General features: G+C 39.5%; 1 pseudogene; it reads right to left on the minus strand.

Annotated features, from left to right (window-relative positions):
- Positions 1 to 4,693: 4,693 nt before the first annotated feature.
- Positions 4,694 to 12,648, minus strand: part of LOC102837917 — a 17,771-nt pseudogene continuing 9,816 nt past the window's right edge.

Below are 12,648 nucleotides of genomic sequence, written 5' to 3' on the forward strand. Positions count from 1 at the left end.
TATTTTGGTATTTTTTATGCTTTCTGATTGCCTCCAGGTAGATGTGATCAGGAAATGTGCTTACTTTTTCACTCTTCTTTTTGAGAAATTTCAAGATGCCACTGTTGGTCATTTTGACGTAAGTTAGGATTTAATTTTCAGCTTATTTTCTTTTTTGTCTGCTTATCCCACTCCACAATCCCTGTTCAGGTCTTTTTTCTAGTTGTAAACCATTCAGGGCCAGCTGTGGCCGTTTGGTTTTAATTTGAAACTAATTCTTTAAATTTTGAGGAGATCTGTGCATATGCGTTCATAGTAGAACCCTTCGAGGGTGGGGCTTGGGTGTCCACTAGCTCAGGCACCCCTATAGTCACCAGAATGGAAGTGTGCAGACAGCAAGGGGCCAATGAACAGCTACCAAAATAAAAGAATGTCCACACCTTTATCTCTGCAGTTCTTCCAGGTGTCTGTGGCTGCTCTTATACTTCCTCCACTTGGTCTCATCCAAGATGGCGGCTCCTGGAGCAGTTGAGCATCCCAGACTAGAAAGCAATGGATTTTTAGCTTCTGCCACAAATTCCCCACCTTCCAACCTTCTAAATGTTCCTTTATATGTGGTTCAGAGTTCTGGGACCATCTCCTGAGCCTACTTGGTTGGGTATTCTGTTGCTGCTGGTGGAGCTCTTTACTGCACTTCCACCTGATCCGCCATCTTGTTTGTTCTCCCAAGCCATGGTATTTTCAATAATCTCATATGCATGTGAAAGTTGAGCAGTAAATAAGGAAGACCACAGAAGAATTGATGCATTTGAGTTATGGTGTTGGAGGAAAATATTAAAAGTGCCATTGACTGCCAAAAGAACAAACAGATCTGTGTTGGAAGAAGTACAGCCACAGTGTTCCTTGGAAGTCAGGATGGACAGACGTCATCTCTAATACTTTGGACATATTATCAGGAGGGTCCAGTCACTGGAGAAGGATATCATGTTTGATAAAGTGGAGGGTCAGAGTAGAAGAGGAAGACTCTCAACGAGATGGATTAGCACAGTGGCAGCAGCAATGGGCTCAGGCATAACAACGATTGTGAGGTTGGCCCAGGACCGGGCAGTGTTTCGTTCTGTTGTGCATAGGATCACTATGGGCCAGTGTTGGGTTGATGACACCTAACAACAACAACATGAGACACCTATAGCTAACATTATACTTAATTATAAGCTATTTACATTTCTCCTTAAGCCTGGGAACAAAACAAGATGTCTACTCTAACCAACAACATTTTATTGTACCACATGATACAAATGGAATCTGAGCATGCTTTTAAATTATAATTGTGTTTTTCCTGATTTTCTTCAACTTTATGTTTGCACTTATAATTAACACATTATAATGTGTAGTTAGTTTGAGAACATGGGAAAATGGTTTTGCTAAATCCAATATATTAAACTTATTTTCTATCTAGTTATTACTGAAGGAAATGCTACTTATAACAACCTGCATCATATCAAATTAATAGATTCAGCTACCTCTTCAGGTAGGAGAAAAAAAGCCATTAGGAAGAGAGTGGAGGTGTAAAAAGTGTAATGGAACAGCCACCATAATTACCTTTCCAGGAGAAACCATTTCAGTTCAAGTTGACAGTAGAAAGATTATGTATTTCTTGGGGTAATGAATCTCTTTTCCACTTGTCAATCATTTGCTTAAATAAGGTACATTTACAATAACCAGTTTTTTAAAACCGTTTATGGTGATACAAACTTTAAGGTGACAGTAATTTGGTTGGAGTTAATTGACAGGAAGAGGTAATTTCTGAGGTTGTGCTGCTGTTAAAGTGCCATGTAGTTGGTTCCAACTCATAGCGGCCTTGTATAAGGTTTCTAAGAAGTGGCTGGTGGATTTGAACTATCAACCTGGTGGCTAGCAGTTCAGTGCTTATTCTTGAGTGCCCCATCAGGTTGAGGTAGGAGTATGCATATTCATTTTCTTAGTTACATGGCTGTTGTTGTTGTTGTTATGTGCCATAGATATGGTTCTGACTCATAGCGACCCTGAACAGGGTTTCCGAGGCTGTTATTCTTTACCGGAGCAGAACGCCTCATCTTTCTCCTGTGGAGCAGCTGATAGTTTCCAACAGCTGTATGCATTGTTAAATTTTGACAATTGTTTCCAGTCATTTAACTAACTATGCTTCACATGAGTGTACTTTATTATGTAAAAATTAACCTCAATAAATACAAAATGATGCAACTATGAAAATTGTATAATTTCAAATAATTAGAATATTATTCTATAAGTCATGTAAAAGTATGTGTAAACTGCTTCATTTATTATCTTTACAATGATTGTTGTTAAGAGCCTTCAAGGCCTAGAATAGGGTTTCCTAGGCTTTAAATCTTCACAGGAACAGAAAGTTTCATCTTTCTTTTGCGTTCTTCATGTGTGAGTTTCTTGATGTCATCCCATGGTTCATTTGGTCTTTAGTTATTATCATTCAATATGTAAAATCTGTTACTGACACGGTGTCTAAATTCAGGTTGGATATACTCAAGGTGGATTTGGTTTAATTTTCTTCAGGTTCAAACTGAACTTGCATATGAATAATTGATGATCTGCTCCATACCTGGTCCCTGACCTTGTTTTGGCTTATGATATTGGTATGATATCCTGGAGTTAAATTTCACTTCCAAAGATGTGGTCAGTTTGATTCCTGTGTAGTACTTCTAGTAAGGTCCAGGTGTATGTTGTTGTAGTTTTTCAGTGCCTTTGAGTAGGCTCAGATTCACAGTGGCCATAGGCACAATGAAATGAAACACTGCCTGGTCCTGCACCATCCTTACAGTAGTGGTTATGCTTGAGACCATTGCTGCTGCCACAATGCCAATCAATTTTGTTGGGGACTTCTTTTTATTTGATCATTCACTTTATCAAACATGATGTCTTTCTCCAAGGACTAGTCCATGTCGGGGACCAGCTTCGACATTGGGGTTCAGTTCATGAGGAGGGGATACCTGACGGCGATTGCAATATATCAAGAATACACAGAAAGAGACAAAGAGAGAGACAATGAGGCACCCCAAAGCCAGGGTGGATACATCACTGGTGGGCAGGCTTGGGACTACAGGCATCGTGGCCTCTGCAGTCAGCAACTCACTGCCCTGCAATCTTTACTCCATGCCTCCCAACTAGTAATGCACTGCCATCTTTACTCCATGCCTTCCAACCAGTAGTGCACACCTGGGGAGGCTCGGGCCTCTGTTTTATTCAGAGGAGGAGCTTCACACCAAGCTAGGAGGGACTTAGGCAAGGTACAGCTAACATCAGTACTTTTCCAGGCATTCAGGTAACTTTACATCGTACTTCGCTAGTTCTAATCCCAGGCTAGCAATTTGGTTTCTCAGGCCCAATTAACATATCTATAGCCCCTGAGCTAAGGTGGGGGAAGGTGAGAGTAATGACAAAAGCTTGGGCAGAGTCCTGCTGCTTCGGCTTCCTGAGCCAGGTCTGCAGGAGGACTCCAGATGCCCAGGTGAATGGGCTGCACCTGGAAAAGGATTAGGGAGGATGGGTTCTTTGTCTATAGAACAAAGAACTGTGAAGTAACTAAGATATTTTTAGTTAATCCTTTGGAGAAAGGCTTAACCTTGCAACCTTTAGTCTCGGCTTTAGGAAAATATCACATTTATCTGTGGATTGTCAAAGGCTCCAGTGTATTAATTTAATATATATACCTGAATATTAATATGAAAGCAATTTGCCATTAACTGCCAGTGGCCTCATTTGTTACACTCGGCCCTAGAGGGCCTCGAACCTCTGACTAGTCTTACACGGTCTGCAACAAGTCCATTTTGACAATATGTCTGAAGAATGAGAGATGATATCTGGCCATCCTGCCTTTTAAGGTTCCTCCTGGCTGTTCTTCTTCCAATACAAATATGTTTGTTCTTCTGGAAGTCCGTGGTACTCTAAATGCTCATATCTGACACCATAACTCACATGCATCAATTCTTCTAAGGTCTTATTTATTTTCTAACTTTTACATGCATTTGAAGCTTTTGAAAATAACATGGGTTGAGTCAAGTGCACCTTAGTTCTCAAACTTACATCTTTGCCCTGGAATACTTCAAAGAGGTTTTGTGCAACAAAATGGATACCAGAAGAGACTCTGAAACTTGTCCTTGAATTTAGAGTAGCTAAAACAAAATGGAGGAAATGATGAAGTAAAAGAACTGAACATAAAGTTTTAAAGGGTAGCTTGAGAAGACGAAGTGTTATAATGCAATGTGCAAAAACCTGGAGTTAGAAACCAAAAGAGAAGGACACACTTAGTATTTCTCAAGCTGAAAGAACTGGAAAAAAAAAGGTCAAGCCTCCAGTTAGTATATTGAAGTATTCTATGGGCAGAATATCAAATGATGCCGAAGAATCATAAGAAGATAGAAGGAGTACTCTGAGTCACTGCACCAAAAAGCATTGTTTGACATTCAGCCATTTCAAGAGGTAGCATAATGATCAAGAACTGATGCTACTGAAGAAAGAAGTTCAAGATGCACTGAGGGCATTAGCAAAACATCAGGCTCCAGGAATTGACAAAATACTAATTGAAATATTTCAACAAACTGACAAAGTTCTGGAAGCACTTTTTTTTTTTTTAATGGGAAAAGCTGAAAGTTATTGATTCAGTATTCTTGCCAAAACCTTAAGCTAAGCAAAAACAGCTTTATTTAAGTTTAATGCTCTTTTTAAGTCCTGCTCGAATGCCAGATAATTCACCACTGTAACGCTGCTCCTCTCTACAAACTTGGCCTCTTCTTCGAATTTTGGCGCTTCTGAACTTCTCCCTGTGTTTCATTCTGGGATTTCACTCTGGGATTGCGATCTATCTTCTTTCTCCTAGGTGTAAGTCCTCTATTTTAAGCAATCTGATAGGTAATGGCTCTCTTCACATTTTGATCTTCAAGAGCCTGCTCTTCAATGCTTTCTTCTTTTCATCTTTTGCTTGTCTTATATTTCTTTGTAGTATTTCAGCACACCTTCTTCATCAAAATTGGAATCATCAGAATTATCTATATTAGCAGAGACAGCAGCAGGAGTCTTTCTTTCTAGTATCATTCTTAAGCGTGAGTAGATGGCAAATTTTGGAAAACAGCTTCTGATCCACAACTGACAGCTCGTTGATCAATTTTCTGTAGGTAACAAGCCTTTCTATGACAGGATGTCCCTGAGCAGGGACTCGCCTAGCTTTCAGGATCAAATAAAAACTAATGTTGGAACAGTAGTTCAAGTACACGTTGTACTTGGTCCTCAGGTATTGGCTTCCTTTCCCGGGAGGTATGATTCCTTGCTCCACCAGCTGCAGCAAAGGCTCCAGCTCATCCTTCACCTCTGTCAGCCTGGCTTTCAAGTTTCCTATCAACTCCAAGAGCTCTGGTGATTCCTTCTGCAGCATTTTCAGCTTCTCTTTCACCAAAACTTTATCGTCAAATCCTTCACAACCTGTGTCCCGACCTCATCTGACTGGGGCGTCGGTTTTGCAAAGGCCTCCAACCAGGTGACTCCAAAATCATCTTCTTCAAGGGTTTGAGCTAGGCACCGCTGGATGAGCTGTGCCTCTTCCTGCTCCTCTCTTTCTTCCTCTTCTACATCTTACTGATTCTGCTGGCCTTGGGACCTGGGTCGATAGTACGTGTCATAGTAAAGCTTTTTCCTCTGACCCCACGACAAACTCGGATCCCCAGAAGCCTCAGTCTCGCTCTGCACGGAGCTTGCACCATCATCATCATTGCCATCTTCCTCATCATCATCGTCAATATCAAGAGCTAGCACTTCCTCCTCCTCCTCCTCATCTTCATCCTCATTGTCTGTTTCTTTCCAGCCTTTAATCAAAACGGACTGGGATTGTGCCTCATGGAAATCATCTACCTGATCTTGGTAGTAGCTGGAGTCCCCAGGTGAGAGTGGCAATTCGGAGTCGTTTTCATTTTCGTCCACCAGGCCGAGCCCTGAATTGGTCGCACCGCTGCCCACTTGGCTGCTCCACTCGGGTTCTGGAAGCACTCACTCTTCTATGATAAGAAATTTGGAAGACAGTCACCTGGATAACGAATTGGAAGAGGGTCCATATTTGTGTCCATTCCAAAGTGAAGTGGCCCAACAGAATGCTGAAATTGCAGAGCAGTATCATTAATAATATCACATGAAAGTCAAATTTTGCTGAAGACAGTTAAAAAATGGTTGCAACAGTACATTGGGAGGGAGCTGCCAGAAATTCAAGCTAGATTTAAAAGATGATATGGAAATAGGGATATCATCACTGAGATCAGATGGATCTTGGCTTTTAAAGGAGAGAATATCAGAAAGATACTGACTTGTGTTTTATTGACTATGCATAGGCATTTGACTATGTAGATCATAACAATAGTTATTGTAAATAGTATTGTTTTCCTAATGTCCTTTTCGGCACTATCGTTATTGGTATAGAAGAATCCAATTGATTTTTGTATGTTGAACTTACATCCTGAATCTTCCAATGAGGTCTAGTAGCTTTTTACTGAGTCTTTGGGTTTTCTGCGTATAGGATAATATCGTCTGCAAATAGAGTTTTACTTCCTCCTTGCCAATTTGGATGCCTTTAATTTCCCTGTCTTGCTGAATAGCTCTTGCTAAGACTTCCAACACAATATTGAATAGGAGTGGTGACAAAAGGCATCTTTGTCTGTTTCCTATTCACAGAGGAAAGGCTTTCAGTTTCTCTCCATTGAGAGTAATGTAGGCTGTTGGTTTTGTATATATGCTTGTGATTATGTTAAGGAATTTCCCTTCAATTCCTATTTTGTTGTGTTTTTATCAGGACTGGATGTTGGATTTTGTCAAATGCCTTTTCTGCATCAATTGATATGATCATGTGGTTTTGTGTGTGTGTGGGGGGGGTTTTCTTCTTTCTTGTTTATATGGTGAATTACATTGATTGTTTTTCTAATGTTGAACCATCCTTGCATCCCTGATCTGAATCCCGTTTGATCATGACGTATTATGTTTTTGAATTTCTGCTGGATTCTGCTGGCTAGGATTTTGTTGAGAATTTTTGCATCTATGTTCAAGAGGGATATTGGTCTAGAGTTTTCTTTCTTAGTGACGTCCTTCCCTGGTTTTGGTATGAGGTTTATGCTTGCTTCATAAAATGTATTAGGAAGTTTTCCATCCTCCTCTATCTTTTGGAACAATTTGAGTAGAATTGATGACAGCTCTTCCCTGAATGTCTGGTAGGATTCACCAGTGAAGCCATCTGGGCCTGGACTTCTTTGTGTTTTTCTAAAAATGTATCCATCTCTTCTCAATTTTTGAATTTGTTGGACTACAACTCTTCATATCCTTTGATTTTGTTGTGGCATCGCCCATGCGGTTTCTAATGCATGTTAATTGTGTCTTCTCTCCATTTTCTTTTCTTAGGTTTGACAATGGTTTGTCAATTTTATTAATCCTTTCAAAGTACCAGCTTCTTGTCCTGTTGATTCTTTCTATAGTTTTTCTGTTTTCTATCTCATTTATTTCTGCTCTGATCTTTATTATTTCTTTTCTCTTGGTAACTGTAGGTTCCCTCTCTTGGTCTGTTTCAGGTTGCTGGATATGCTGTGTTAATGTGTTCATTTTGATTCTTTGTTGCAATAAATGTATACATCCAAAAAGAAGAAGTCCTCTCAGCACTGCTTTTGCCATGTCCCAAAGATTTTGGTACGTTGTGTTTTCATTCTTGTTTGTTTCTAAGGAACTTTCTGAATTCCCTTTTAATTTCTTCTATTAGCTAGTCGCTCTTCAGCAGGGTGTTATTCAGTCTCCATGTATTAAGCTTTATTTCCTTGATTTTCTTATTGATTTCTACTTTTATGGAATTGTGGTCTGAAAAGATGCTTTGTAGTATTTTGATGTTTGTAAATTTATGGAGGCTTACTTTGTTACCTAACACATGGTCAATTCTGGAGAATGTTCCATGTGCACTGGAAAAGAATGTATATTGTGCTATTGTTGAGTTGAATGTTTTGTACATGTCTATGAGGTCAACTTGGCTCATTGTGCTGTTTAGTTCCTCTGTAGATTTGTCTAGTTTGTTTCTGGTTGTTCTATCCCTTTTCAAAAGTGGCATATTAAAATCCCCCACTGTAATTGTAGATTTATCCATTTCTTTCTTCAGTTCTAGTAGGGTTTGCTTTATATGTCTTAGTACTCTTTCATTTGGAGCATAGATGTTAAGTATGGTTATGTCATCTTGCTCAATTGACCATTTATTTATGAGATAGTGTCCTCCTTTATCTCTTATGGTGGTTTAGTTTGTTTTGGTCATTGTGTGTACAGTATGTGCCTCTTGCAGGCAGCATATTGAAGGGTCTTGTTTTCTTGTCTGTCTCTTCACTCATGCATTTAATCCATTGACATTCAGTGCAATTATCAATAGGTATGGATTAACTGCTGTCATGTTAATTTTTTGTGGTGCTGTTTGTTCCTTTGTTCTGCATGCCTTCTTGTGTTGCACTCATGTTTTCTATGCTATTTCTTGTCAGTTTCTTCTTTGTTTTAATGTTTCCTTGTTCTGCTTGGATCTTAATTTTCATGGTAAATTGTGTTGTATTAATTTTCTTTGGGGTTACCCTATAGTTTGTTAAGTTTTCCTTGCACTTAAGACAGTCTAATGTATCCTGCCATTGACTTGGCCTCCTCACCACCTGGATCTCTCTTGCTGTATTTTTCCCTTTTTTCACATTGTTAATATTTTGATCATTGGTTGGCCTCACAAATCCTCTGAATTAATTGCTGTAATTTTGTTCTGTTCTGAACTCTGCTATCCATTGACTGAGTTTCAGGAGGTATTGCCACATCTGTCAATTTCTGGTGTTGTCTGTTCTTGCTGGTTTTTATTCCAAAGAACTCCCGTTAGGGTGTTTTGAAGCACTGGCTTGACTTTAACAAAATCTCTTCACTTCTGTTTATCCTGGAATGTTTTGATTGCACCGTCATATTTGAATGACAGTTTTGCTGGATAGATGATTCTTGGTTGGCAGTGTTTTTCCTTTAGGGTTTTATATGTCTCCCCATTTCCTTCTTACCTGCATGGTTTCTTCTGAGAAGTCAAAGCTTAATCTGATTTGCTTGCCTTTGTAGGTAACACTTCTCTTTGCCCTGGCTGCTTTTAGGAGTCTCTCCTTGTCTTTGATTTTGAAGAGCTTGATTATGATAAGTCTCGGTGATTTTCTTTTGGTGTCTATCCTTCCTGAGGTTCTTCCAGCTTCTTAAATGTTTATCTTCTTGTGCTTCAAGATGTTACGAAAATTTTCTTCCCGAAGCTCTTCAATTATATCTTCTGTGGACTTCTGTGATTTTTCCTGTTCTGGAATGCCAATAATTCTTAAGTTATTCCTCTTTAAGTTATCCAGCATGAATCGTAGACTCTCTTCAGATTTTTTAATCCTTTTTTTCTGCTTGCTCTTCTGTCTTAGCAGTATTGAGAGATTTGCCTTCCAACTCGCTGGTTCTGGCTTCCATCTCTTCCATTCTGCTCCTTTGCCCATTCAGTGTATTGTCCATTTCTGATATTTTATTATTAATCATCTGGACTTTATGCAAGTTGTTTTTCCTGACTTTCCTGACTTCTTCCTTATTTTCCTCCACCCATTTTTGAAGCATTTGAATTTGGTTCAACATTATTCTTCTGAATTCCTTCTCAGGCAGATACAGAGCCTCCTCTTCTACTGGGAAGTCTGTGCTTCCAGCTCATTTGTCTGTTAGTTTTTCTGATTTTGGACATGTGTTGATAACTTTAATGGTGTTTTCTTGGATGTTTTCAACAGTTAATGTGAGTTTTTAATGCTCAAATGGATGTATGTTGCTTTGTTGTTAAGCTTTCTGAGAGTCTGCTGATGGATATGATCTGGAGATAGGTTTCCCTTTTCACATGTAATGCCTAGCAGCTGGTTTTGGCTCTTGTCCAAATGGTGGGGTACTACAGGGTGTGCTTATAGCTTGGCTATATTGGTACAGTTGCTTTCTCTTCTTGGGTAAGGTATGGAGAGAAAGCTCCAACCCCTGGGAGAAGAGTGAGGCCAAAACGATCAAAGACAGAAACAAAAACAAAAATAAAATTGTTATTGACACTGTTCACTGGCCTTTGCTGTGCAAAGGGTCTCATCTAGTTAAACTATTGGGCATGTCCTGATGGTCAAATGCCATAAGTAAAAGCCTGTGGGTTTCCTCTTTGTGCCATTGGAAAACTGGGGGTGCCATGCTGGATCCTTTCGGGGGTATGCTCCCGCCCACCTGAAGGCATCTGGGCTATGCAGTGAGGGCGTGATTGGGGTGAAGAATAGAGATAACGTGACAAATGAAAAGTAAAACATGAATAATTGGTTACACCTCTCCCTTCAGAGGTGCCACTGGGTGGCTGCCTCTGCTTGGATGCGGCTCCGCCCTCTCCTGCTGGATCAATTCAGAAATCACCATATTTTCTTCTACAGGCAAATTTCTTCTCAGTGGGCATGGGAAACTGGTACCTGGAACCTTAAATAAGATCCAAAGCTCTGCAGTTTTTCTGCAGACCACTCTTTCTCTGCTTTTTTTTTTTTGGGGGGGGGGTTGGCAGAGGAGTTTTCACTGTCTGTCTCTGCTTTTCCTGCCCCCAAACTGGAAGTCCTATTATACCCTTTTAAGATTAGAAAGTTGAGGTTGGTAGAACAGGGTAATGTGGATTACAATCCTGGGTATCTGATCTCAGAGTGTGAAGTCAATGTGCAGTCTCCTGTAAGATAAAAAAGGTATGGTGAGGCAGGAATCATGACTGGAATAGATATTTTTATCAAAGGTTTGCTCATAATCCAGAGAGAGGCCACTACAATACCTTCACTAAGATTCCAAAAGGGATTACAAAGTAATTTCTATTTCTTACTAAGGAGGGAAAAATAATATTTCCCACCAGACAAATCCTCATGGGTTTGGAAGACCAGAAGTACTTCTGTTGTTATTAAGTGCTGTCAAGTCAGTTCCAACTCATAGTGACCTGCTAGCTAGGATTTGATTCAATCACAACAATCCTTATAGAATTGTGAAAATACAAAAGCAAAATATCTCATATGTATTTGATAGTTTATCTATTAAAATTATGCCTGTATGTGTATATGTAGGAAGAAAGCCTGCAGTAAGTTATAGCAAATATTTGTGTAAGTGCCAGTTATATAAAAAATAATTATCTCTGGGCAATGATTAAACCTTTAAAATAATACCAAGGATAGAGGAAGTATAAAAGTGATTCAATGAGTATTTCCAAATCTAAACAATGCTTTTTTAAATGCTTTATACTCCCACATTAAGAGGTGTAGTCTAATTTCCCTCCTTCAGGCTTGTGACTCTTTTGGAAATAACAGACTCATGTGTAATGAAAATGATGCAGTGAAAGTTGGGGGTGTTTTATGTATACATAGATCATTGGATCAGTAAGTGTTATCCTCAATTCACAGTTACCAAGAACTGGAAAGGAGTTCTGGGGGTGTTCTAGGATAAGCATGGGACTGCTAACCACAAGATCAGTGGTTCAACCCCACTAGCTGCTCTGCAGGAGCAAGATGATGTTGTCTGCTCCCATAAAGATTTACAATCTTGGAAATTCTGACTCATAGGGTCCTCATGGAGGGGCGGGGGGGGCAGGAGGGAGAGGAATGAAAGTTGCCTTGGTGGTGCTGTGGGTAAGCACATGGCTAATAACAGAAAGATCAGCCACTCTTGAGAAAGATGGACAGTATTCTACTATAAAAATTACAGCCCTAGAAACCTCATGGGGCAGTTCTACTCCATACTTGGATGTTGCTATGATTCTGAATGGTGAATTAGAGGCCAGATTGCCTGATCCTTGTTAGTTATTGTCCAGTCTAGCCCAAATTATGTACAATGAATGAAAACACACATGCATGAGGGAACAAAACAGCAACCTCCACTGCCATCAGGAAAGTAACTGAGAATCCATTATAAAAGATGATCAAAAAAATACACCATTGTGTTAGTCTGTCCAAACGTTTTTCTAAAAGTGATTCACTAGTAATTCATAACAATTCTCAGTTTTGCCTCTTTTGTAGTTATTAACTTAAAAACACATACATATATACATACATATATATACATGGTGTTTCCTGTTAAGTGCTGTCAAGTCAATTCCGACCCATAGCAGCTGTATAGGGTTCCAAGGAGCATCTGGTGAGCTTGAACCAATGACCTTGCAGTTCAAATGACTTCATAGTCTGACACATTAGCTTTAGCATCTCTACGCTGGAGAGCAAGTTTCATTGTCTCTTCTGACATCCATTTTAACCTTTTCTTTCTGTCGTGTATGATGTTCTTGATATTATCCCACAACACTTCTGATCTTTGGTCCTTAGTGTTTAATGTATCAAATCTGTTCTTCAGATGATCTCTAAATTCAGGTGGGATATATTCAAAGTAGTATTTGCGCTCTCATGGACTTGTTTTCCTGTTTGTTCTTCAGCTTCAGTTTGTATTTGCATATGAGTAATTGATAGTCTGTTCCACAGTCTGCCCCTGGCCTTGTTTTCACTGATGATATGGAGCTTTTCCATTGTCTCTTTCCACAGATGTAGTCAATTTGATTTCTATGTATTCCATCTGGTGAGGTCCATGTGTATA

The sequence above is a fragment of the Chrysochloris asiatica genome, unplaced genomic scaffold, assembly GCF_000296735.1.
Source record: "Chrysochloris asiatica unplaced genomic scaffold, ChrAsi1.0 scaffold00249, whole genome shotgun sequence".
NCBI classification, from domain to species: domain Eukaryota; kingdom Metazoa; phylum Chordata; class Mammalia; order Afrosoricida; family Chrysochloridae; genus Chrysochloris; species Chrysochloris asiatica.